We start from the raw sequence: 23,722 nt of genomic DNA on the forward strand, positions 1-23,722 counted from the left end.
GTTTTATTTTGTTTTGTTTTGTTTTATTAAAACAACATGAGTTACAGTTGTGGACTTAAAAGTTGTGTGCTTGGGTTTCAGTTATACAATGATTGAGTACCCACCACAACACCAGAGCCCATTCTTCACCCTTACCATTCCCAGTATCCCTCACACCCCCTATCCCCCATCCTGCCCTGCCTTTGCGGCAGGGCACTCCCTTTTCTTCTATCTCTCCTTTTTGGTGCTATAATCTATAGGAGAGACTTAGGGTGGCAATCATGTTCTGTCTATAGACTGCTGTCAGCATGCATCTCCCATTCTGGGTGGATCTTCTCAACGACCTTTTTTTGGTGCTCCCTTCTCTATCTGAGCTGCCTTTACCCCTAGAGTGTGAGGCTGGTACCTAAGCCATGGAGTGAAGAACCTGGTATTTATCACAGCTGTTCTTGTTGTTATTCTCTTAGTTTGCTACTTTATGTTATCCAGTTGAATGCAGTCTTTCTATATGTGTCCCTCTCTTTCTGACTCATTTCACTTAGCATAATATTTTCCATACAGTACCACTTGTAAGTAAATTTCATGACTTCATTTTTTTCTAACTGCTACATAGTACTCCACTGTGTACATGTACCAACGTTTCTGTAACCAGTCATCTATTCTCAGGCAATCGGGTTTTTTTCCATATTCTAGCTATTGTAAATAGTACTGCAATGAAAAAATAAGTGCAGGGGTCACTTGGACTATACTTTTTTGCTTCTCCGAGGTATATTCTCAGGAGTGGTATTGCTGGGTCAAATGGGAGCTCAAATTCTAATTTTGTGAGAATCATCTCTACTGTTTTCCGAAAGGGTTGAGCCAGTCAGCATTACCACCAGCAGTGAAGGAGGGTCCCTTTGTCGCCACATCATGCCAACAAAGGTTGCATTTGTTTTTTTGAATGTGGGCCAGTGTCTGTGGTGTGAAATGATATCTCATTGTTGTTTTGATCAGCATCTCCCTGATGATTAAAGATGTAGAGCATTTTCTCATGTGCCTTTTAGCCATTCGGATTTCTTCGTTGATTAAGTCTCTGTTGATTTCGTTGCCCCACTTTTTGTTGGGGTTGGATGTTTTCTTCTTGTGGAGTTCAATCAGTACTTTGTATATATATGATATCAACCCATTCTCAGATGTGTATTTGGAGAATATCCTTCCTCATTCTGTAGACTATCTCTGTATTTTAGTCATTGTTTCTTTTGAGGTGCAGAAGCTTCTTAGTTTAAGATATTCCCACTTGCTTGGCCAGTGACGTGACATCCTTGAAGATACCATTAGCTTCAATGTCATGGAGGGTTTTGCCAACTTTGTCTTCAAAGTACCTTATGGGTTCCGGTCTGATGTTTAGGTCTTTGATCCATTTTCATCTTACTTTTGTACATTGTGTTAGGCAGAGATCGAAGCCCAGTAGTTTGCATGTAGTCATCCAGTTTTGCCAGCACCATTTGTTGAAAAGACTTTCCTTACTCCACTTCGCATTTCTTGCCCCTTTTTCAAAGATTAGATGGTCATATGTTTGAGGGGAGATGTCAGTATATTCAACCCCGTTCCATAGCTCTGCAGCTCTACCTTTGTTCCAGTATCATGCTGTTTTAATTATTACTACTTTTAGTAAAGTTTGCGTTTCGGGAGGTTAATTCCTCCCATTTTCTTTTAACCAAGAATTGCTTTAGCTCTTCGTGGGGGGCTTATTGTTCCATATAAATTTCAGCAGAGTTTGCTCCAATTCTTTGAAGAATGTCATGCATAACCTAATAGGGATCGCATTGAATTTGTACAGTGCTTTTGGATGTATTGCCATTTTGACAATATAAATTCTCCAGATCCATGAACAGGGGATGTTTTTCCATTTCCTCGCTTCCTCTTTTATTTCAAGAAGCAGCGTTTTGTAGTTTTCTTTGTACAGTTCCTCTACTTCATTAGTTAAACTAATTCCTATGTAGTTGATTTTCTGGCACACAATTGTGAATGTGATTGTTTTCATCTTGTCATTTTCTTCTCTCTCAGTATTTGTGTATAGTAAAGCCATGGACTTTTAGGTATTTATTTTATACCTGTAAATTTACTCTCGAGTCTATCATTTCTAGGAGTTTCTTGGTAGAGTTTTTAGGGTTCTTTAAGTATAGTATCATATCATTTGCGAATAGTGAGAGCTTGATTTCTTCCTTTCCCATTTGGATGGCCTTAATCTCTTTTGCTTGCCTAATTGCTATTGCTAGTATTTCCAGTACTATGTTCAACAGCAGTTGAGAGAGTCGGAATCCTTATCTCGATGCTGATCTTAGGGTGAACGCTCTCAGATTTTCCCCATTGAGGATGATGCTTGCTGTATGCTTGTGGTAGCTGGCTTTAACTATATTGGGGTAAGTCCCCTCTATCCCCAATTTGGCGAGGGTTTTCATCATAAACGGATGCTGGATCTTCTCAATTGCTTTCTCTACATCTATTGATATGATCATATGATTTTTATCTTTTGTTGATATGATGGATTATGTTGATTGATTTCCGAATGTTAAACCATCCTTGCATCCCCGGGATGAATCCCACTTGGTCATGGTGTATGATCTTTTTGATGAGCTGTTGAGTTCTCTTTGCTAGTATTTTGTTCAGAATCTTCTCCTCCGTGTTCATCAGTGATATCGGCCTGTAGTTTTCTTCTCTCGTGGTGTCTTTGTTTCCATTTGGTATTAGAGAGATATGGGATTCATAGAAACTGTTTGGGAGAGTTTCTGTTTTTTCAATTTCCTGGAAAAGTTTGAGAAGGACGGGCAGTAGATCCTCTTTAAATGTTTGGAAAAATTCGGTAGTGAATCCATCTGGACCTGGGCTTTTGTTTTTGGGAAGAATTTTGATTACTGTTTCAATTTCATTTTTATGACTAGGTCTATTCAGGTATTTTATATCCTCTTGACTCATTTTTGGGAGATTATAGGAATCCAGGAATTTATCCATTTCTTCTAACTTCTCTTTTTTCTTGGCATACAGACTTTCAAAGTAGTCTCTGATGATCTTTTGAATTTCTTTGGTTTCCATTGTGATATCTCCATTTTTATTTCTGATTCGGTTTATTAGTTTTCTCTCTCTCTGTTTCTTTGTGAGTGTTGCTAGTGGTTTATCTATCTTGTTTATTTTCTCAAAGAACCAGCCCTTGGTTTCATTGATCTTTCGGATTGTTTCTTAGGTTTCCATGTCGTTGATTTCTGCTCTAAGTTTTATGATCTCTTTCCTTCTGCCCGATGTAGGCTCCTTTTCTTGATCCTTTTATAAGAACTTGAGCTGTGAAATAAGTTGCTTAAGTGCATCTTTTCTTCCATCCGTAGATATGCTTGCAGAGCTATGAATTTTCCCCTTAATAGGGGTTTAGCTGCATCCCATAAGCTCTGGTAGTTCGTGTCTTCGTTCTCATTTGTTTCCAGGTATCATTTGATTTCTTCCTTGACGTCCTTCCTGACCCACACATTGTTCAGCAGTGACTTGTTTAGTTTCCAGGTGTTCGATTTGGTTGTCCGTGTCTGTGTGTGATTCACATCTATCCTCAGTGCATCATGGTCTGAAAAGATTGTTGATACTCTTTCTATCTTCCTGATTCTATTGAGGTATGTTTTGTGGCCTAGCACATAGTCGATTTTGGAAAATGTTCCAGGAGCACTGGAGAAGAAAGTGTATTCTTTCTTTGGGGCGTGTAAAGCCCTGTATAGGTCTATAAGTCCTTTCTCTTCTATTTCTTCATTCAAAGCCAATGTTTCCTTGCTGAGTTTTGTTCTTCTTGATCTATCCAGAGGTGATAAGGTGATGTTGAAGTCTCCATTTACTATTGTGTTGCTAGCACTGTCCTCTTTAAAATCTGTTAGCAGTTGTTTTAAGTATCTAGCTGCTCCTTCATTAGGTACTTATACATTTAAGAGTATGATTTCTTCCTGTTGTATGTATCCCTTGATGAAGAGAAAGTGGCCTTCGCTGTCCCTTCTAATCTTTTTCAGCCTGACATTAATGTTGTCGGATACTAGTGTGGCCATCCCAGCTTTTGTGAAGGAGCTGTTTGCTTGCAGGATTGTTTTCCATCCTTTCACTTTGAGTCTGTGTTTGCTCTGATTGTTCAGATGAGTTTCTTGTAGAACGCAGAATGCTGGTTTCAGTTTCTGGATCCATTTTGCCACTCTGTCCTCTTAGTAGGTGCATTTAGACATTGACATTAAGGGAGAGTATTGTCATAGGGTTTTGTGCCATCTTCCTGTAGGAGTTGTTTGTGTTTACACGTGTTTTTCTTCTTTTCTTACAGGAGCCCCTTTAGTTCTTCTTTTAGATTTGGTTTTGAGTGTATGAAGTTGCTTAGTTTGTGTTTATCTAAAAAGTGGTGTATCGTTCCATCGAATTTGAGTGAGAGTTTTGCTGGATAGAGTATTCTCGGTGAGGCGTTCATTTCTTTGAATTTTTTCACTATATACAACCATTGACTTCGGTTTTGAGGGTTTCCACTGATAGGTCTGCTGTGAATCTAAGGGGTTCTCCTTTGTATGTAATTTCCTTCTTTGACCTTGCTGCTTGTAATATTGTCTCTGTCCACAGCATCCATCGTTCTGACTATGATATGCTTGGAGTGTTTTTTCTGGGGTCTCCTTAAGCTGGTACCCTTCTGGCTCCTTGGATCTGGATGTCGGCTTTCCTTAACTCTGGGAACTTTTCAGCAATGGTTTCTTTTACTCTAGCTTTTTCATTGGGGTTGTTTCCCTGTCCTTTTGGTACTCCAATGATTCTAATGTTGTTCATCTTGTTGTCATTCCCTTGGTCTCTGATTCTCCTTAGAGCCATTTTGAGGTCTTTTGCTATTGCTTGTTCTTCCCAGTGGGATTTCTGTTGCTCACCTTCAAGCTCGCTGATCCTAACTTCAGCTGCACTTATCCTATTGCTATGGGCACTTACTAACTTTTTAATTTCATCCACTGAATCCTTTATTTGTGAATCTTCTTTTTGTAGCTTTTTAAAATTCTGTTCTCTTTTCTTCCTGTATTTTCTTGGCTCTCTTTTCTATTGTTTTTTTCATTTCTTCTTTTAGTCTTTGGATATCTCTTCCATTTACTCTTTGAGTAGGTCCTTGAACACCTTCTGCATTTTATCCTGGAATTCTTTATCAAAGAGAGTGCAATTGTGGAAAACCTCGGTTGGGGATTCGGGATTCTTTTCTTCATATTCTCCTTGTGGTGGAGATTTGCGCTTTGGAGGAGGTACTTTTTAGTTTTGAGCTTGTACAGCACATTTCATACAGGTCTTTTGTTATAAATGGAGTAGGCGAGTGGGATGTTGTTGTATTCTAGTAGAGGTGGTCAGAAATTTTTAGTCGGTATTAGGCGACAAAGTGAGAGATGAAAGTCCTGAGAGCCCAGATTGGGAAATATAACTGGGGCTGGACACCCAGGAGAAGGCCACGCCCACTTCTGGGAGGAAACGCTCCCTATATGGTGGTCACGCCCCTGGCCCATCCCAGGGTCACTCCCACCCAGGATCCTGGAATGTAGGAGGAGCAATGAAAAATCCCATGGAGCTGCCTCAGGTGTCCCCTGCAGGAGGGTGTCCAGTTCTGCAGGAAAAGGTGAGGGGCTGGGGGTGAGGAGTGGAGGAGTGTTGAACCTGGCTTGTGCTCCCTCTACCCACCTGGAGGGGAGGGATGATTAGGTGATGGATAGTCCAAAGGAGCTGCTGCAGGTGTTGTCCGCAGGTGTACCCCTGTGGAGGGTGTCGAGTTCAGCGGGAAAAGGCACGGGGCTCTTGTTTTATTTTTACTTTATGTTCCAATCTTAATGGTATCACCAGCTACTCAGTCAACCTAGCTAAACCCTAAAGTCTCTTCCACTTTCTCCTGCACAAGTCTCTGCTTTCTGACAAAAGGGAGGACCTCAGAATGATGACATAAATCTAATACCCAGGGCTGCAAGAGATAGTGTAGTGCTTATGGAACTTGTCTCACATGCACTCAATTTGACTCCCAGCACCACCTGATTGCCAGAGTATCAAAGGCTGTATAGCCTCAGAGGACCCCAAGCACCATGGCCACGTTTTCTGAAAATTGTCTGTGGGGCCCCCACACCTCCTGAGCATTGCTTTAGAGACTCTCCCAGCAACCAAAAAATATGTAGTGCCCCAGAAACATGTACTTGTCTTAATTAGGGAGCCTCACTTGAGGTGAGGTTCATAAGGAAATATTCCATGAAAACATAAATCAAAGAGCAGGGGAGACAGTGTAAATCATGTGAGTACAGATCATATATTTGGTGAAATGTGTTAAGATTCAGATGCCCTAGTCTTCGCACCAGGGATATTCCTTCAAAAATGCCCCAATATACTGGAAAGGTTCTAGAACATTAGATGACTGAAACTCAATTATGAGCAACTTTGTAACTTTGTATCTCTTGGTAATTCTAATCGTTAAAGTAAATTTTAAATACACCCATCAAAGTTACCTTTTTACCACTAAATGGGAAAGATACTTTCTAATACTTATCCTCACCAAAAGCTCAACAGAGTGTGACACTTGCCAGGAAATGTCCTCCCTTGCATTTTTCTCATGATACTTATTAGTACTTCACTCTTCTGTTTCTTCCCTTTACTCATGCCAAATCTTCCCATCTCCCTTGCAAGCTCCTGAAACATTATCCATTCAACATTGATGCACTTTGCCACTGCTCCTCTTGACGTTTTGTCCATGAACTGATTCTAAAACATAACATAGCTGAAATTACAGTATTCATGCCAAAGACAGTCATTGATATATCTTTGGGTTTAGCTTTCTACAAGCTATTGGCACACAGGTGAGTAACATTTTTTTTTCCTACAGAGAACACAAAAATAGATATGCTGGGTTTTAAAGTTTCATCAGTATTCTGAGGTACAAATGAAGGATATATATTTTTAATGTTTTATTGAATATCTGTGAGATAGACCATTGCAAATCTATTCATAATTTGCTTCCAGTCATACAACGATCCAACATCAGTCCCTCCTCTAGTGTACATTTCCCAAAACCAATATTCCTGGTTCCCTAAAACCATCCCCCAACACCCTACCCCAACCCCCAGTGTGTCTCTATAGCAGGCTTTTTAATTCTTTCTCTCTGTCTCCTTTTTATTTTGTGCATTAAGGGTCTCGTACAGGTACTAAGAGGTCATCATGTTTGTTCAAGGAATTTAGCATTTTTATCAGGAAGGTAAGCCTGGAGTAGCTTTGAGGTATGGAAATGACTGCTGAGGCTTCCGTAAGTACAGGGCAGTGGGGGTGGGATGCCCATCCTGCCCAGAGAAAGCCTGGAGATTTCAGTCACAAAACCCGCATATCCGAATTTTCAGCTGTTATATTTCAGTGAGAGCCATCCTTAGACGATGGAAACCAGAGGAGAGCATGGTGGCGATTTTGGATTGTGTGAGCTAGTGGCTGCACTGGGTTCTGGTTGGGTGGGCACCAAACTAACCTGCCTCCCTCTGATTTACCCTAGTGTCTTCAGCCTTTTGCAGGTCCAAGGTTAACTGTGGCTGTTGATATCTTCCAGATATGTCTATGGGTCTCTGAAACAAGACCAATCCATTAGCTTGTATAGCTGAGCCTGGGGTGGTTTGTTAACATGGCTCCCACATATCTTTCGGGAATTTAATTTCTCGGGAAACGTAGTCCTGAGTTGTTGGGAGCCAGCCAGAGGCACAGTGGCCATTTGAGGTTATCGGGAAGCATGAAGACACCATCAGACTGTTGATGCACTCACCTGAGGGTACAGGTTGACTTCCTGCAGGCACTGCACAACCAGACTACAAACATTCATTGAATGAATTAACGAATAATCAACATTTTCAAAATGTGTCTCTTTATTGCATTTTAGAAGGGTAACTTCTAACAGGAAAATAATCTTCATGGTATAATCAAGACCTACAATTTATTCTTAATATATTTAATAAAAGCTACACATTTTGAAATTTATACAAAGAAATTCTTTTAAATTATCTGTCTTTATAATTTACTTGTAAATTACTAAGATATCACTGTTTCTTCCACCGTTCTTAGCATAGAAATTTACAGACAGAATGTGCTAAGTAAAAATTCATTTTGGCACTTCTCTTCAATGTAGTACTGGAAGTACTTGGAAGAGAAAATAGATAAGAAAAAAATATTAAGGGTTTTTCATGTATGAAATTTAGAAATAATCTCTCACTATTCACAGAAGATATCATACTATATTCAGGGAATACTAAAATCTCTACGAAAATCTCCCAGAGACAATAGACATTTATAGTAAAATTGCAGGCTATAAACTCAATACCCAAAAGTCTATGGCTTTTTTATATGCAAGTAATGAGAGAGAAGAAAATGACATGAAAAAGCAATCCCATTCACAATCGTGCCGCAGAAAATCAAGAACCTTGGAATCAGCTTAACTAAAGAGGTAAAGGACCTATACATCAGGAAATTAAAAAAGACAGGAGGAAATGGAAACATATATACTGCATATGGAATGGGAGATTTAACATTGTCAAAATGGCAATTCTTCACGAAGCATTGTAAAAATTCAACTTGATCCTTATAAAGATACCCATGACATTCTTCAAAGAAATTGATCAAGCACTCCTGAAATTCACATGGAACAACAAACGCACACGAATAGCTAAAGCAATTCTTGGGGAAAAGACAATGGAGGCATCACCTTCCCCAACCTCAAAATCTACTACAAACGATAATAATGAGAACAGAATGGTACTGGAACAAAGGCAGAGCTGCAGACCAATGGAAAAGGATTGAATATACTGACACACACCCTCAAATATATAATCATCTAATCTTTGATAAGGGAGCAAGAAATGTGAAGTGGATCAAGAGAGTCCTTCTGAACAAACGGTGCAGAAAAAACTTGACAGATACATGCAAAAAAAAAATGGCTCAGACCTCTACCTAACACCATACACAAAAGTCAGATAAAAATGTTTCAAAGGCCTCAACATCAGACCAGAATCCCTCAGGCTCATTGATGACAAGGTCGGCAAATCCCTCCACAACATTGAAGCTAAAGGTATCTTCAAATATAACACGCCACTTGCCAAGCAACTGGAAACAGAGATAAACAAAGGGAACTATCTTAAATTAAGCAGCTTCTGTACCTCAAAAGAAACAGTGACCAGAAACAAAGACTCCGCCATGCGGGCAAAATACTCACAGAAGCCTACCAGGTTCTCTGAGAGTGAGAACTGGACTATCAGAGTTGCTGTCTTCTAAATAAGATCCAGTCTCTGGATGTTGGCCATTGATGGCATTACATGGATCCAGGAGCAGTTCGTGGTTGTAGCACTTAATTATTAGAAGATGGGGGATTTGGAAGGAGGGGGCACAGTCTTGATCTGAGCAGCCATGGAGTTCTCATCCCCCGGTCCCGCACATCTGGGTTCCTCTTCCAGTTCCTTCATGCAAGAGGCTCCTACAAGCTTGGGAAGGGTGGTATTAAGCGTAGCTATGGCTGGTTGCAGAGGTCTTCAGCTGCCGGGGCTCTAATCAGGGCGGTGAGGGAAACTCACCCCCGGCACCTCCAAGGGGCCTCGGTGACGAAAGCCAGGTGCGAGGTCAGGACACTGTCGTTTTAGACATATTTGGAATTAATTTTAGATTGAAAAGTACACATCATTCAAAATACTTATGTGCTTAGCAATAAATTACTACACACTTGTTCAATCACCTCAGAGACCCCACTCTGCTCAGAGAACTAAATTTTTAATTACAGGTCTGTTTGGCCCATGTGTCATGACTGACAATCACTATCAGTAGATATGAAACTCACTACACACAAAGATGCACACAGGTTACTTTGAGTCATCTATGTTGTTAATATGAGTTGGCCATTAAACTTCACTGAGACCCTTTGTTCTGTCCTTTATAGGAGTCTCATGAGTCTCACCTTCCGTTCAAGTTGAACTTGTAATAAGGTGGAATGAAATCATCAATATGATCCTCACCTCATCCTTCAGGAGAAAAATCCTACATACATTCAAGGTGGTCAAAGTGCAGACAACACCATTCACCTTTTCCTGGAGGTGTACACAGGACTGAGGTGAGAACAGCAAAAGGCTCTATTTTAATGTCCTTAATGAAGGATTCAGGGAACAACATTAAACAAACTCATATACCATCTTCCAAAAGAATTATTTTGTAAAACTGATGCCTAGGGTATTGTAAACGATAATATAGTAAAAACCATATTTTTATTTCTGGGACATTAAAATTCTAAATCTATTTATTATTCATGCTGCTTTGAAATACATTCCTTGATTAGGAATCATTGTCTGCCATAGGAGTGAGGAAGGACAACACTCAAAGTAATAAGAAGCGAAAAATATGGAAAAATTTACTCCTACTAGGTTTGGTAACACATATACTAAAATTGAAATGATACAATGATGAGCATGGTCCTTGCACAGAGATAAAATGCAAACTTGTAAAGCATTCCATATTTTTGTTGCAAGAAGAATTAACAAGTATACTTTAAGCTAAGACAATCCCCACAAGTACAAAAATTATACATAAAGAGAGCACAAATCCCCAAAACAACAATCTCTTTCAATGTCAATGGATGAAATGTGCCAATTCAGAGGCACAGAATAGGAAGATGAATTAGAAAATTGAACCCAACATTCTGCTGCCTGCAAGAAACATGTCTGAACAATCAAAGCACCCATGGACTAAAAGTAAAAGGCTGGGAAACAAGTTTTCAAGAAAATATCACCTCCGCAAAGCTGGAGTGGCCATACTAGTATCAGACCACATGGACTTCAAGCTAAAGGTTATCAGAGACAGTGAATGTCATTTCTTAATGATCATGGGATATGTACATCAGAAAAAACTCACCCTCCTCAATGTATATGATCCTAATGACAGACCAGCAAAATACTTTAAAACAATTTCTAATAGACTTATAGAAAAACATTGATAGTAACACAATACTAGTAGGAGATTTCAACACTTCTTTGTCACTTCTCGATAGATCAAACAGACTGAAGCTCAGCAAGGAAATATTTTCTTTAAGGGAAGTAATGAACAACCGTTGGCTTAGGGAAGAAATCAAAGAGGAAATTAAAAATTTCCATAAACAAATGAGAATGAGGACACGAGCTACCAGAACTTGTGGGACACAGCAAAAGCAGTGTTAAGAGGAAAGATTATAGCTCTGCCAGAATTCATCAGGAAGAAAGAAAGGGCCTACCTGAATAAATTAGAGCTCAAGATTTGGAAAATAACCAATAAAAGTAGTCCAAACTAGGCTGGAGGAAGGAAATAATAAAACTTGTACCAGACATCAATGAGCTAGAATCCCAAAATACAATCCAGAAGACCAATAAGAACAAAAACTGGTTCTTTGAGAAAATAAATAAGATCAATAAACCATGAGAAGCCTCTCAAAGAAACAAAGAGAAAGAATTCTAATAAATCGAATCAGAAATGCAAAGGGGAGTATCCTAATAGAAAGTACAGAAATCCATAGGATCATCAGAGATTATTTTGAGAATCTTTGCAGCAGGAAATGAGAGAATCTTGAATAAATTGATAAATTATTGGATTCCAATTACCTCCCAAGGCTGAACCAAGAAGATTTGGAATACTTGAACCTATCACTAACAAGGAAATTGAAATGATGGTCAAAATTATACCCCCAAACAGAATCCAGGGCCCAGATGGATTCAATAGTGAACTATTTCAAACCTTTAAAGAGGAACTGCTTCCAACATTTTTAAGATTTTCCAGGAAATTGAAGAAACATAAATACTCCCAAATAGTTTCTATGAGGCAAAGATCACCCTAATACTCAAATCGACAGAGACACCACAAAAACAGAAAATTGCAGACCTTTTTCCTTTGTGAATACAGATACAAAAATTTTCAAGAAAATACCAGCAAAGAGAATCTAGAAACTCAACAAAAGATCACACACTATGACCAAGTAGGTTTAGCTTGGGGATGCAAGGATGGCTTAACATTCTCTAGTCAATCAACAGAATACACCATCTCAATAAAATAAAGATAAAAGTCATATGATCATATCAATAGATGTAGATAAAGCATTTGATGAGATCCAGCACCCATTCATGATGAAAAACTCTCAACAAAATGGGAGTTGAAAGTACTTTCCTCAATATAGTCAAAGCAAATTACCACAAACCCACAGCAAGTAATATTCTCAACGGGGAAAAACCAAAGGCTTGGAGCAGAAATCAATGAAATAGAATTCCAGAATACAATCAGGCATAAAACAAGTTACCCACTCTCACCACTCCTATTCAACATAGTACTTGAAGTACTTGCCATATGATTTCGTTAAAAAAAAGATATCAAGGGCATCCATATAAAAAAGGAAGAACTCAAGCTTTTACTATTTAGAGATAACATGATACTATACTTAGAAAATCCCAAAGAATCTCCAAAAAAGCTCCTGGGAACAATAGATTTGTTTAGTAAAGTAGCATATTACAAAATCAATATCTGGTACGCCATGGCTTTCCCATATATTAATAATGAAAGAGAAAAAAAGAGATAGAGAAAAACAATCCCATTCACAATAATACCTCAGAAAATCGAGTATATTGGAATCAACTAAAAAGGTTAAGGAACTATACCAAAAAAAAAACCCTACAAAACACTACTTCCCGAAATAATAGAGTATATGAGGAAATGGAATCACATCCCATGCTCATGGATTGAGAGGTTTAACACTGTCAAAATGGCAATACACCCCAAAGCTATATAAAGATTTAATGCACTTTCTAAAAGGATACCCATAACATTTTTCAAATAAATAGATTAAACACTCTTGAAACTCATACACAACCATAAACTCCCATGAAGAGCTAAAGCAATCTTTGGTAAAAAGAAGAAGGGAACACCTTCCCCAAATTCAATTCCTACTACAAAGTTGTAGTCATCCAAATACCATGATATTCAGATAAAGACAGGCCTCAGATCAATGGAATATAGTCAAATATCTTGACGCTGGCCCTCAGATTATTATTACCTAATCTTTCATAAATGCTCAAGAAATATGAAGTTGAGTTAGGAAGTCTCTTCAGCAACTGGTGCTGGGAAAACTGGACAGCAACATGCAAAAAAAATGAACTCAGACCTCTTTATAGTGCCAGGCACAAAGTCAGATCAAATGTCTTAAAGACCTCACTATCATACCTGAATTCTTAAGATATATGGAGAAAAATGTGGGAAGATCCCTTCATGACATTAAAGCTAAGGGAAACAAAAAAGCAAGCAAGCAAGAAAGAAAGAAAGAAAAAAGTTAAAAATTAGAAAATAATGCTGTTTGCAATGCTAAGGATCAATCCCAGATCATCATTTTCTTGCGTTTTTGGGTCACACGTGGCGATGCACAGTGGTTACTCCTGGCTCTGCACTCAGGAATTACTCCTCATGGTGCTTGGGGGTAACATACAGGATGCTGGGAATCTAACCTGGGTATGCCGTGTGCAAGGCAAATGCCCTACCTGCTGAACTATCGCTCCAGATCCCCCCCTCCCCATCATTCATCATCTTGAGGGCCTCAGATTTTTACCTTCGATTTAGAAACTTCATCTTTAATTGACACAGTAAATCGAAACCACAGAACCATTGAATGGCATGTTATAATGGTAGCAGCCATGAGCAAACTTTGATAACCCATAAGTTGTCATGAATGAATTCTGTCTCAGAGGCTTCACTTCTGAGGATACCTGTCACTACCTCCTTTCTGTTACGTATCCCAGGATCAGAATCTACATCAGGCCATCAGTAGAAATTGTCCACCCGAAAGCTAGCCTTCCACTGGGATCAGAATCCTTGATCCATGTAACTTGTAATTTTTCATTCATGATTTGTTGACCTTTTTTCAGGTGGAGGCATCCAGAGCATAAACTCAGCTTTCCCGTTGTTTCCACAGGAAATCCAAATACCTAAGAATGTTATCATTTCTGACGCCACTGTTACAGATTTTTTGGAATCCCATGGTAAGATACTATCATTAATGTTATAATATTACTGTTCTCCATAGTTCGGATCTCCCCAAAGAACTCTTTACCCACCTCATTCCAACTGCAGACTCCAGTTTATCATGCTCCTGAAAGTACTTCTAATAGTTTCACTCAGGTTCTCCCCTAAAGTGCACAAGTAAAGTTCATACCACTCCAAGTACTTATTCCTAAACTACCAGAGTGGGCTTGGTCCTCAAGCTTTTGTTCTCATAAGAAGAAATACCGTGCTTCCTTTCTCTATGTCTCTCTTTGCTTGCTTTGTTAAATGACTGTTCTCGCTTGAACAAATATTCCATTCCACCCTACACCTGTTTCACAAGTTTCTGAGTGTTTTTCAGTAAAATCTATTTAGCTTCACTAAACTAAAAATTTTAAAACACCAGAGCATTGTTAAAACCAATATTTGTATCTTTTAAACCACAAATTTTGAAAATGAAAGGTGGTAAAGCAATGGAATACTACTCAGTTGTATGAAGTGAAATCTTCTTATTATTTGTTTATAAAATGGATTACATGAGGAAATTATGTTTAGTGACATAAACCAGGCAGAGAAAGATAGGCATCATACAAGTTCATGCATATGTGGCATATGGAGAAAATAAATTAAAAGAATAAAATGAGACAGACAAACGTCTAAAACATTATTTATATTCTATGATTTATAATTCAACTAACAATGGTTTCTCATACACATAATTCCAACATGACACTCACTCCTCATTCTCTCAAAGAATAAACCCTCCCTCTCCCCCAATCCCCCATAATCCCTCACTCTCAATCCCCTGACTCATTTGTGTGGATCAGTTCTCCCCTTACATTGCTCTTGAACCTTTGTTTCTACCTTTCTGTGTGTCTTTACATCCCACATATGAGAAAAATCTCTCTGTATCTGTTCATTTCCTTAAGGCTAACTTTACATGCATGATATCCTCTAGTTTCATCCAATGTTGAAAATTGCATAATTTTGATATTTTCAAAGCAATAAAAACAAACTTTAGAACTATGAGACTATTTAGTTACCAGATCGAAAAGTATAATCAAAGTGGAAAAACTGAACTATGGTGAATGACAGAGTAGGCCTTTCAGTAGTGAGTGTAATATGATACATGCACGTTGATTCTGCATAATCCTAAAATTTATGAAATTCTATAATGTAATTCTCTATGGTAATTTTACATAATCAAGAAAGTATTTAAATAATTTACATTTATCTATGATTTTGACGTATCTTTTGTGTCAAACTATCAGAAATAAAAAGAATGTGAGATAGAGATATGGTGTATCACTATACTTTTAAACAAGAGAAGCGCTAAAAATTTCTGTGTCTTGATGAACTCTCATATAAACTGACTCCAAAATCAAATTAATATACTCAAGGAAAAATAAAAGTCAACCAATTTAATCTTTTGCCTTCACTCAGGTTCCCATCTGCTGATCTCTCGCAGACAAAAAAAATATTTAATTTATTTTTTTAAAAATTTTTATTAGTGAAACACCATGATGTACAGTTGTACATTTACAAATTTTTGTGCTTGGGTTTTGATTATACAAAGATCAAATGCCCATTCCTCCGCCAGTACCCATTTTTCACCACCATGGATTCCAGTATCCCTCCCACACCAATCCCCCCCATGCTACCCTGCCTCTGTGGCAGGGCATTCCCTTTTGTTCTCTCTCTCCTTTCGGGTGTTGTGGTCTGCAAAAGAGGCATTGAGTGTCATTCATGTTCAGTACATAGTCAGAATTTTTATTTTCAAAGGATTTCTTGGTGGAGGATTGGCATTCTTTGCTAGAAACCAACTTCTTTTCTTCTGCTTTTTTTTTCTAGAAAATATATATTTATATTTTTTTTTCTAGAAAATATATATTTATATTTTCTAGAAAATATATATTTCTAGAAAATATATATTTATACTAAGACTGATTAGTCATGGCACCAAATTGACAAATGTCCCTGTTTTTACTTCAGTACTCTTTCCTAATTATCACAAATTATTAGCAGTGGATAGAAAAAAAGTAGCCCAAAATTCGTGGGGGAAAGGGAAATGTTTATGCTTACCATAGTTTGGAAAATCCCTGTCACTAGTATAGTGACATTCATCTAAATTTGTAAACAAAATGATTAAGAAGAGGTAAACCATGACTGCCACTTCAAGGAAGAACGGGTCTTCAGCAAATATCCATGGTTTCAGAAGGATGGCTCGGGCTTGGATAGGGGGCATGAGAGCTGTGAGCTACCGGCAGTTAACAAATGCTCTGAGGCTATGTGGTAACACTGCTGAGTAATGTGGAGAGCCATGATTAGGTAGGGTCATGGGGGAGAATGGAATGATGACAAGAAAACAGAGAAACAGGACAAGATGATGGATTCCTTTGTATAAAAGTTTTCATCTCTAATGTATTAATCTGTGAATAAGAGAACCAACTTTTTATCATTTTCCTGGCAATATATTATCCTTACATAGTGCTTCAGGAAAAAAACGCTTCCCTTGTTAGTTATTATAGCCTGAATATCTGTGAGGTCTTTGAACACTTTCTATATATACAGTGCTGATGACTGAAACCAATCTCACTATTTAAGTATCTAAACTGCAATGTTCTCACCATTTAACTCACTAAACTCTGATGGCTCCAAATCTTCTTAGATCAGCTTTCATCTCTTCCATGATATCCAGGCTTCTCTTCCCAACTGTCAAATCTCCCTTTCTTTCTCCCTCTCTCTACCAACTATGGTCTCCCTGCCAAAATTTGCTAAGACAAGCTTTCTTGAAATATAGACGTAAGTTGACTTCTCTTTTTTTAAAAATTTAGGCAATTTTGATTTTCAAAATCATTTATAATGAAGATTTGTCATACAATATTTCAATTCTAATTACACCACCAGTGTCTGCATCCTTCCACCAACAGATTACCCATTTCTCCCTGCATTCCCACCGATTTCCTTAACAAACACATTTTGAAGTTTTACTATTGTACTTTGGGTTCCATACTTACAGTAGTGTTGGCATTGGTAGTTAAGACATACACCTCAACTTTTTCATGCTGGCCTTCCTGGATCAATGCCCACTGACACCATGTAGGGGAAATATATGAGAACAAATCATTAAGCTCCACATTTTTCAAATAATCTTTAAACAATTCTAATCGAAAAGAAAATAGTGAGAACTGGAGGAGACAACCTCTTGTCAGCCTGCAAAGTCTTTTCATTTTTCCACATTACAACAGAAGTAATCAGTGAAGGAGGTCTGTCATTAGGCAAGTTAGGTGACCCTGCTGAGGTGTGGTCAACAGGGTGTTTTGTGCTCTTCTCTCCTTCCACCAGAAGTCCCAACCCTATGATTTTTGTCTCTTCAGTCCGCATAAAATGGAAAAAGTTTTACCACACAGACATCCATGTAATGAGCCCAGCCAAGGTGATAAAAATAAATTTCAGCAAATTCATAGGTTAATCATCGTTGTAGAAACTAAATATCATATTTTTGTATTGAATCTGCAGGAGACACATATTACAAACCTTTTTATGACTCAATTTCAATCATAGGATATTTTAACACCCAACCTCCACTAGTATACAGTTCCATTGCTAATGTCCCCAGTTTCTCTCCCACCACTCCCTCGCCCAACCCCAAACCCCACCTGACAGCCTGCTGTCTCTACACTATGGCAGGCACCTCTCTCTCTCTCTCTCTCTCTCTCTCTCTCTCTCTCATTCTTTGGGCATTATGGATTGTAATACAGAGAGGGAGAGGTTCTCACGTTTATTCCTTTACCTAATTTCAGGACTCAGTTCTCACCCAGAGTAATCACTTCCAACTATCATTGTCATAACGGTCCCTTCTTTATTCCAAATGCTCGCCTTCAGCACTTGTGGCAAGCGTCCAACCATTTACCAATTCTCCTGGCCTGTGTTTCTGCTATCCTTGGGTATTAGTCTCATATTCTGTTTTTTTATATCCAAAAAATGGGGTAGTTCAATCAGTATACCCCTTTCCTTCTTTTTTTTTCCCTTATTTTATTTTTATTTTTTTAAAGTTGTAGATTTACAATTTTTTGTGCTTTAGTTTCAATTATACAATGATCAGATACCCATCCCTCCACCAGTGCCCATTTTCCACCACCATGGATAATATCCCTCCCACCCCCATCCCCCCAACCCCCCTGTCTCTGTGGCAGGGCAATCCCCTGTGTTCTCTCTCTCCTTTTGGGTGTTGTGGTCTGCAAAAGAGGCATTGAGTGGCAAACATGTTCAGTCCATAGTCTACTTTCTACATGCATCTCCCCTCCTGGGAGGATCCTCCAAACATCCTTTATTTGGTGCTCCCTTCTCTATCTGAACAGCCCTTTCCTCTAGGATACCCGGCTGGCCTCTAAGTTATGGAGTAATCCTCCTGATGCTGATCTCAGCTATTCTTGGGTATTAATCTCATACTTTGTTACTTTATATCCCCCAGATGAGTGCAATCTTTCTATGTCTATCCCTCTCTTTCTGACTCATTTCGCTTAGCATGATACTTTCCATATTGTACCACTTGTATGTAAATTTCATGACTTCATCTTTTCTAAGAGCTACATAGTACTCCATTGTGTAGATGTACCAAAGTTTCTTTAACCAGTCATCTGTTCTTGGGCATTCAGGTTTCTTCCAGTTTCTGGCTATTGTAAAGAGTGCTGCAATGAACAAACAAGTGCAGATGTCACTTCGACTATACATTTTTGCCTCTCTGGGATATATTCCCAGGAGTGGTATTGCTGGGTCAAATGGGAGCTCAATTTCTAATTTTTTGAGAATCGTCCATACTGTTTTCCAGAAGGGCTGAACCAGTGGACATTCCCACCAACAGTGAAGGAGTGTCCCTTTCTCGCCACATCCACGCCAGCATCGGTTGCTTTTGTTCTTTTGAATGTGGGCCAGTCTCTGAGGTGTGAGATGGTATCTCATTGTGGTTTTGATCTGCATCTCCCTGATGATTAATGATGTAGAGCATTTTCTCATGTGCTTTTTTGCCATTCGGATTTCTTCTTTGAGAAAGTTTCTGTTCATTTCATTGCCCCATTTTTGGATTGGGTTGGATGTTTTCTTCCTGTGGAGTTTAACCAGTATTTTGTATATCCTGGATATCAACCCCTTGTCAGATGTGTATTCGGTGAATATCCTTTCCCATTCTGTAGACTGTCTTTGTATTTTGGTCACTGTTTCTTTGGAGGTGCAGAAGCTTCTTAGTTTAAGATAGTCCCATTTATCTATCTCCGTTTTCACTTGCTCGGCCAGTGGCATGGCATCTTTGAAGATACCATTAGCTTCAATGTCATGGAGGGTTTTGCCAACTTTATCTTCAATGTACCTTATGGTTTCTGGTCTGATGTTGAGGTCTTTAATCCATTTTGATCTTACTTTTGTACATGGTGTTAGGCAGAGTTCTGAGCCTATTTTTTTGCATGTAGCCGTCCAGTGATGCCAACACAATTTATTAAAGAGGCTTTCCTTACTCCACTTCACATTACTTGCACCTTTATCAAAGATTAGATGAGCATATGATTGAGGAGAGATGTCAGTGTATTCAACCCTGTTCCATTGGTCTGCAGTTCTGCCTTTGTTCCAGTACCATGCTGTTTTAATTATCACTGCTTTGTAGTACAGTTTGAAGTTCGGGAGGTTGATTCCTCCCATTTTCTTTTTCCCAAGAATTGCTTTAGCTATTCGTGGGGGCTTATTGTTTCATATAAATTTCAAGAGTGTTTGCTCCATTTCTTTGAAGAATGTTATGGGTATCCTAATAGGCATTGCATTGAATTTATACAATGCTTTCGGTAGTATTGCCATTTTGACAATGTTAAGTCTCCCGACCCATGAGCAGGGGATATCTTTCCATTTCCTCATGTCCTCTTTTATTTCCTGAAGTAGCGTTTTGTAGTTTTCTTTGTACAGGTCCTTTACTTCCTTAGTTAAGCTGATTCCAAAGTACTTGATTTTCTGGGGCACAATTGTGAATGGGATTGTTTTTTTCATGTTGCTTTCTTCTCTCTCACTGTTTGCTTATAGGAAAGCCATGGACTTTTGGGTATTGATTTTATAACCTGCAACTTTACTATACGAGTCTATTGTTTCTAGGAGTTTTTTGGTGGAAGTTATTGGGTTCTCTAAGTAGAGTATCATATCATCTGCGAATAGTGAGAGCTTGATTTCTTCCTTTCATACCTGAATGCCCTTAATATCTTTTTCCTGCCTAATCGCTATTACAAGTACTTCCAGTACTATATTGAACAGCAGTGGAGAGAGTGGGCATCCCTGTCTCGTCCCTGATCTTAGAGGGAAGGCTCTCAGTTTTTCCCCATTGAGGATGATGCTTGCTGTAGGCTTGTGGTAGATGGCTTTAATTATGTTGAGGAAGGTCCCCTCTATACCCATTTTGGCTAGGGTTTTCATCATAAAGGGGTGCTGGATCTTATCAAATGCTTTCTCTGCATCTATTGATATGATCATATGCTTTTTATCTTTTCTTTTGTTGATATGGTGGATTATGTTGATTGATTTCCGAATGTTGAACCATACTTGCATCCCTGGGATGAATCCTACTTGGTCATGGTGTATGATCTTTTTGATGAGTAGTTGGATTCTATTTGCTAGTAGTTTGTTGAGGATCTTTGCATCTGTGTTCATCAGGGATATCGGCCTGTAATTCTCTTTCTTTGTGGTATCTCTGTCTGCTTTTGGTATCAGTGTGATATTTGCTTCGTAGAAACTGTTTGGAAGTGTTTTTGATATTTCAATTTCGTGGAAAAGCTTAAAGAGCATTGGGAGTAAGTCCTCTTTAAAGATTTGGAAGAATTCACTAGTGAATCCATCCGGGCCAGGACTTTTGTGCTTGGGGAGACTTTTTATTACCATTTCAATTTCCTTGATGGTGATAGGTCTGTTCAGGTATTCCAGGTCTTCTTGGTTCAGCCTTGGGAGTCTGTAGGAGTCTAGGAATTTATCCATTTCCTCGAGGTTTTGATGTTCCGTGGCATAAAGCTTCTCAAAGTACTCCCTGAGGATCCTCTGAATTTCTGTGGTTTCTGTTGTAATGACCCCCTTTTCATTTCTGATTCGGTTTATTAGGGTTTTCTCTCTCCCTGTCTTTGTGAGTTTTGCAAGAGGCTTATCGATCTTGTTAATTTTCTCGAAGAACCGGCTTTTGGTTTCATTGATCTTTCAGATTGTTTTTTGGGTTTCCATCTCGTTAATCTCTGCTCTGAGTTTTATTATTTCCTTTCTCCTGTTCAGGTTGTGCTCCTTTTTTTGGTCCTTCTCCAAGCTCTTAAGCTGTGAGGTTAGGTTACTTATGTGTGCTCGCTCCTCCTTCCTGAGGAATGCTTGTAGAGCTATAAACTTTCCTCTTAACACAGCCTTTGCTGTGTCCCATAAGTTTTGGTAACTCGTGTTCTCATTTTCATTCGTTTCTAGGAATCTTTTGATTTCCTCTTTGATTTCCTGTCTAATCCACTCGTTGTTCAATAGTGCACTGTTTAATTTCCAGGTGTTTGATTTAGTTTTCTGTTTTTGTGTGTGATTTACTTCTAATTTCAGCGCATTATGGTCTGAGAAGATTGTTGATACAATCTCTACCTTCTTAATTTTATGGAGGCATGTTTTGTGGCTCAGCATGTGGTCTATCTTGGAGAATGTTCCATGTACGCTTGAGAAGAATGTGTATTCAGCTTTTTGTGGATGAAGTGTCCTGTATATATCTACTAAGTCCCTTTCTTCCATTGTTTCCCTCAAATGAAGTATGTCCTTGCTAAGCTTGAGTCTGGTTGATCTATCAAGAGGTGACAAAGCAGTGTTGAAGTCTCCCACTAGTATTGTGTTGCTATTGATGTCTTTTTCCAAATCTATGAGTAGTTGTTTTAAGTACTTTGCTGGTCTCTCATTAGGTGCATATACATTTATTATTGTAAGTTCTTCCTGTTGTACAGATCCTCTGATCAATAAGAAATGGCCTTCACTGTCTCTTATGACCTTCCTCACTCTGAAATCGATGTGGTCTGATATAAGGATGGCTACCCCAGCTTTTTATGGGAGCTGTTTGCCTGTAGGATTTTTTTCCAGCCTTTGACTCTGAGTCTGTGTTTGCTTTGACTATTGAGATGCGTTTCTTGCAGGCAGCAGAATGTTGGGTTCAATTTTCTAATCCATCCTGCCACTCTATGTCTTTTAATTGGTGTGTTTAGCCCATTGACATTGAGAGAGATTATTGTTATGGGATTTTGTCCCATTGTTATGTTAAAATTTGGTGTATTTGAGGGGCCTTTCTTGCCTTAAAGTAGCCCATTTAGTTGTTCTTGTAACCATGGTTTTGAGTCTATGAAGTTCCTGAGCTGTTGTTTGTCTGTGAAACTGTGTGTTGTTCCTTCTATTATGAATGAGTGTCTTGCTGGGAAAAGTATTTTGGGGGAGGCATTTATTTCATTGAGTTTTTTTACTATGTCCCACCACTGTTTTCGGGCCATGAGGGTTTCCTCAGAAAAATCAGCTGTGAATTTTAAGGATGCTCCTTTGTAAGAGATTTCTTTCTTCGATCTTGCTGCTTTCAGAATTTTGTCTCTGTCTAAGGTTTTGGTCATTTTGATCAGAATGTGTCTTGGGGTATTTTTATTCGGATTTCTTCTAGCTGGTACCCTTCGGGCCTCCTGAATGTGGTCACAAGTTTTCTTCAGCTCTGGAAATGTTGTAGCAATGATGTCTTTGACAGTTTCTTCTTCATCGAGGTTTTCTTCCTGTCCCTCTGGGACTCCAATAATTCTTATGTTACCCCTCTTGGCTTCATCCCGATCTTCTCTTGCCATCTGTTCCCGAATTGTGAGTCTCTTTTCCATTTTCTGCTCTTTTCTGGAGAGTCTCTGAACTTCATCTTCGAGCTCACTGATTCTGTTCTCAGCCGCTCTTACTCTGCTGCTGAGGCCTTCCACTGAGCTTTTCAATTCGCCTACGAGATTTTTCAGGTCTGACATTTCTGATTGCATTTTCCTCATTTCTGCTTTCAGATCCTCTTGTCTTCTATTGGCATTGCTTTCCATTGTTTCTTTTAATTCCCTAAGCATCCTAAGTAGCTCCCTTCTGAATTCCTTGTCAGAGAGGTTGTCTAACACTACAGTACTGTTGGTATCATCTGGGCTAGACTCTTCAATGTGAATGTTTGGTGGGCTTTTGCGTTGCTTTACCATTGTGAGAGGTGTGGTTTAGTCCTTCACGTTCAGTGTTACTATTCTGCTTGATATGCAGTGTGAGTTAAGATAGGCTTATGAGTTATTGGCAACTGTGTTTCTAGTGGCTGAGCTAAAATAGAGACGTTTCCATCTAAGAAGTTCGCTTATGGTTCCTATGGCATATGTAGTGGGAAAATATTTCGCGGCCGCATTAGCGGCCGCGGCTCCGGAAAGAGTCCCTGGCACTGGGCGAGGAGTTGGGAATGTCTCCTGTTTGGAATTGGAGCCGTTCAGCTTTGTTGCCCAGAGCTGGGCCTCTGTGCCTGTCCCACGCGGATCAGGGGTTGAAAACCGGCTGTCTAGGGGCGGTTTCTAGCTGCGTGTGCCCAGAGAGGAACCCAGGCCCTTGGGGGCGGGCTGTACCTGTTGGAATTGGAGCCGTTCAGCTTTGTTGCCCAGAGCTGGGCCTCTGTGCCCGTCCCACGCGGATCAGG

The 23,722-nt window shown here is 39.1% G+C and overlaps 1 pseudogene; it reads left to right on the top strand.

The window, feature by feature from the left end:
- Positions 1 to 10,397: 10,397 nt before the first annotated feature.
- LOC130037134 (uncharacterized) lies at positions 10,398 to 10,494 on the top strand (annotated as a pseudogene).
- Positions 10,495 to 23,722: the final 13,228 nt, after the last annotated feature.

This window comes from Sorex fumeus, unplaced genomic scaffold, assembly GCF_029834395.1.
Source record: "Sorex fumeus unplaced genomic scaffold, SorFum_2.1 ptg000070l, whole genome shotgun sequence".
NCBI lineage: Eukaryota > Metazoa > Chordata > Mammalia > Eulipotyphla > Soricidae > Sorex > Sorex fumeus.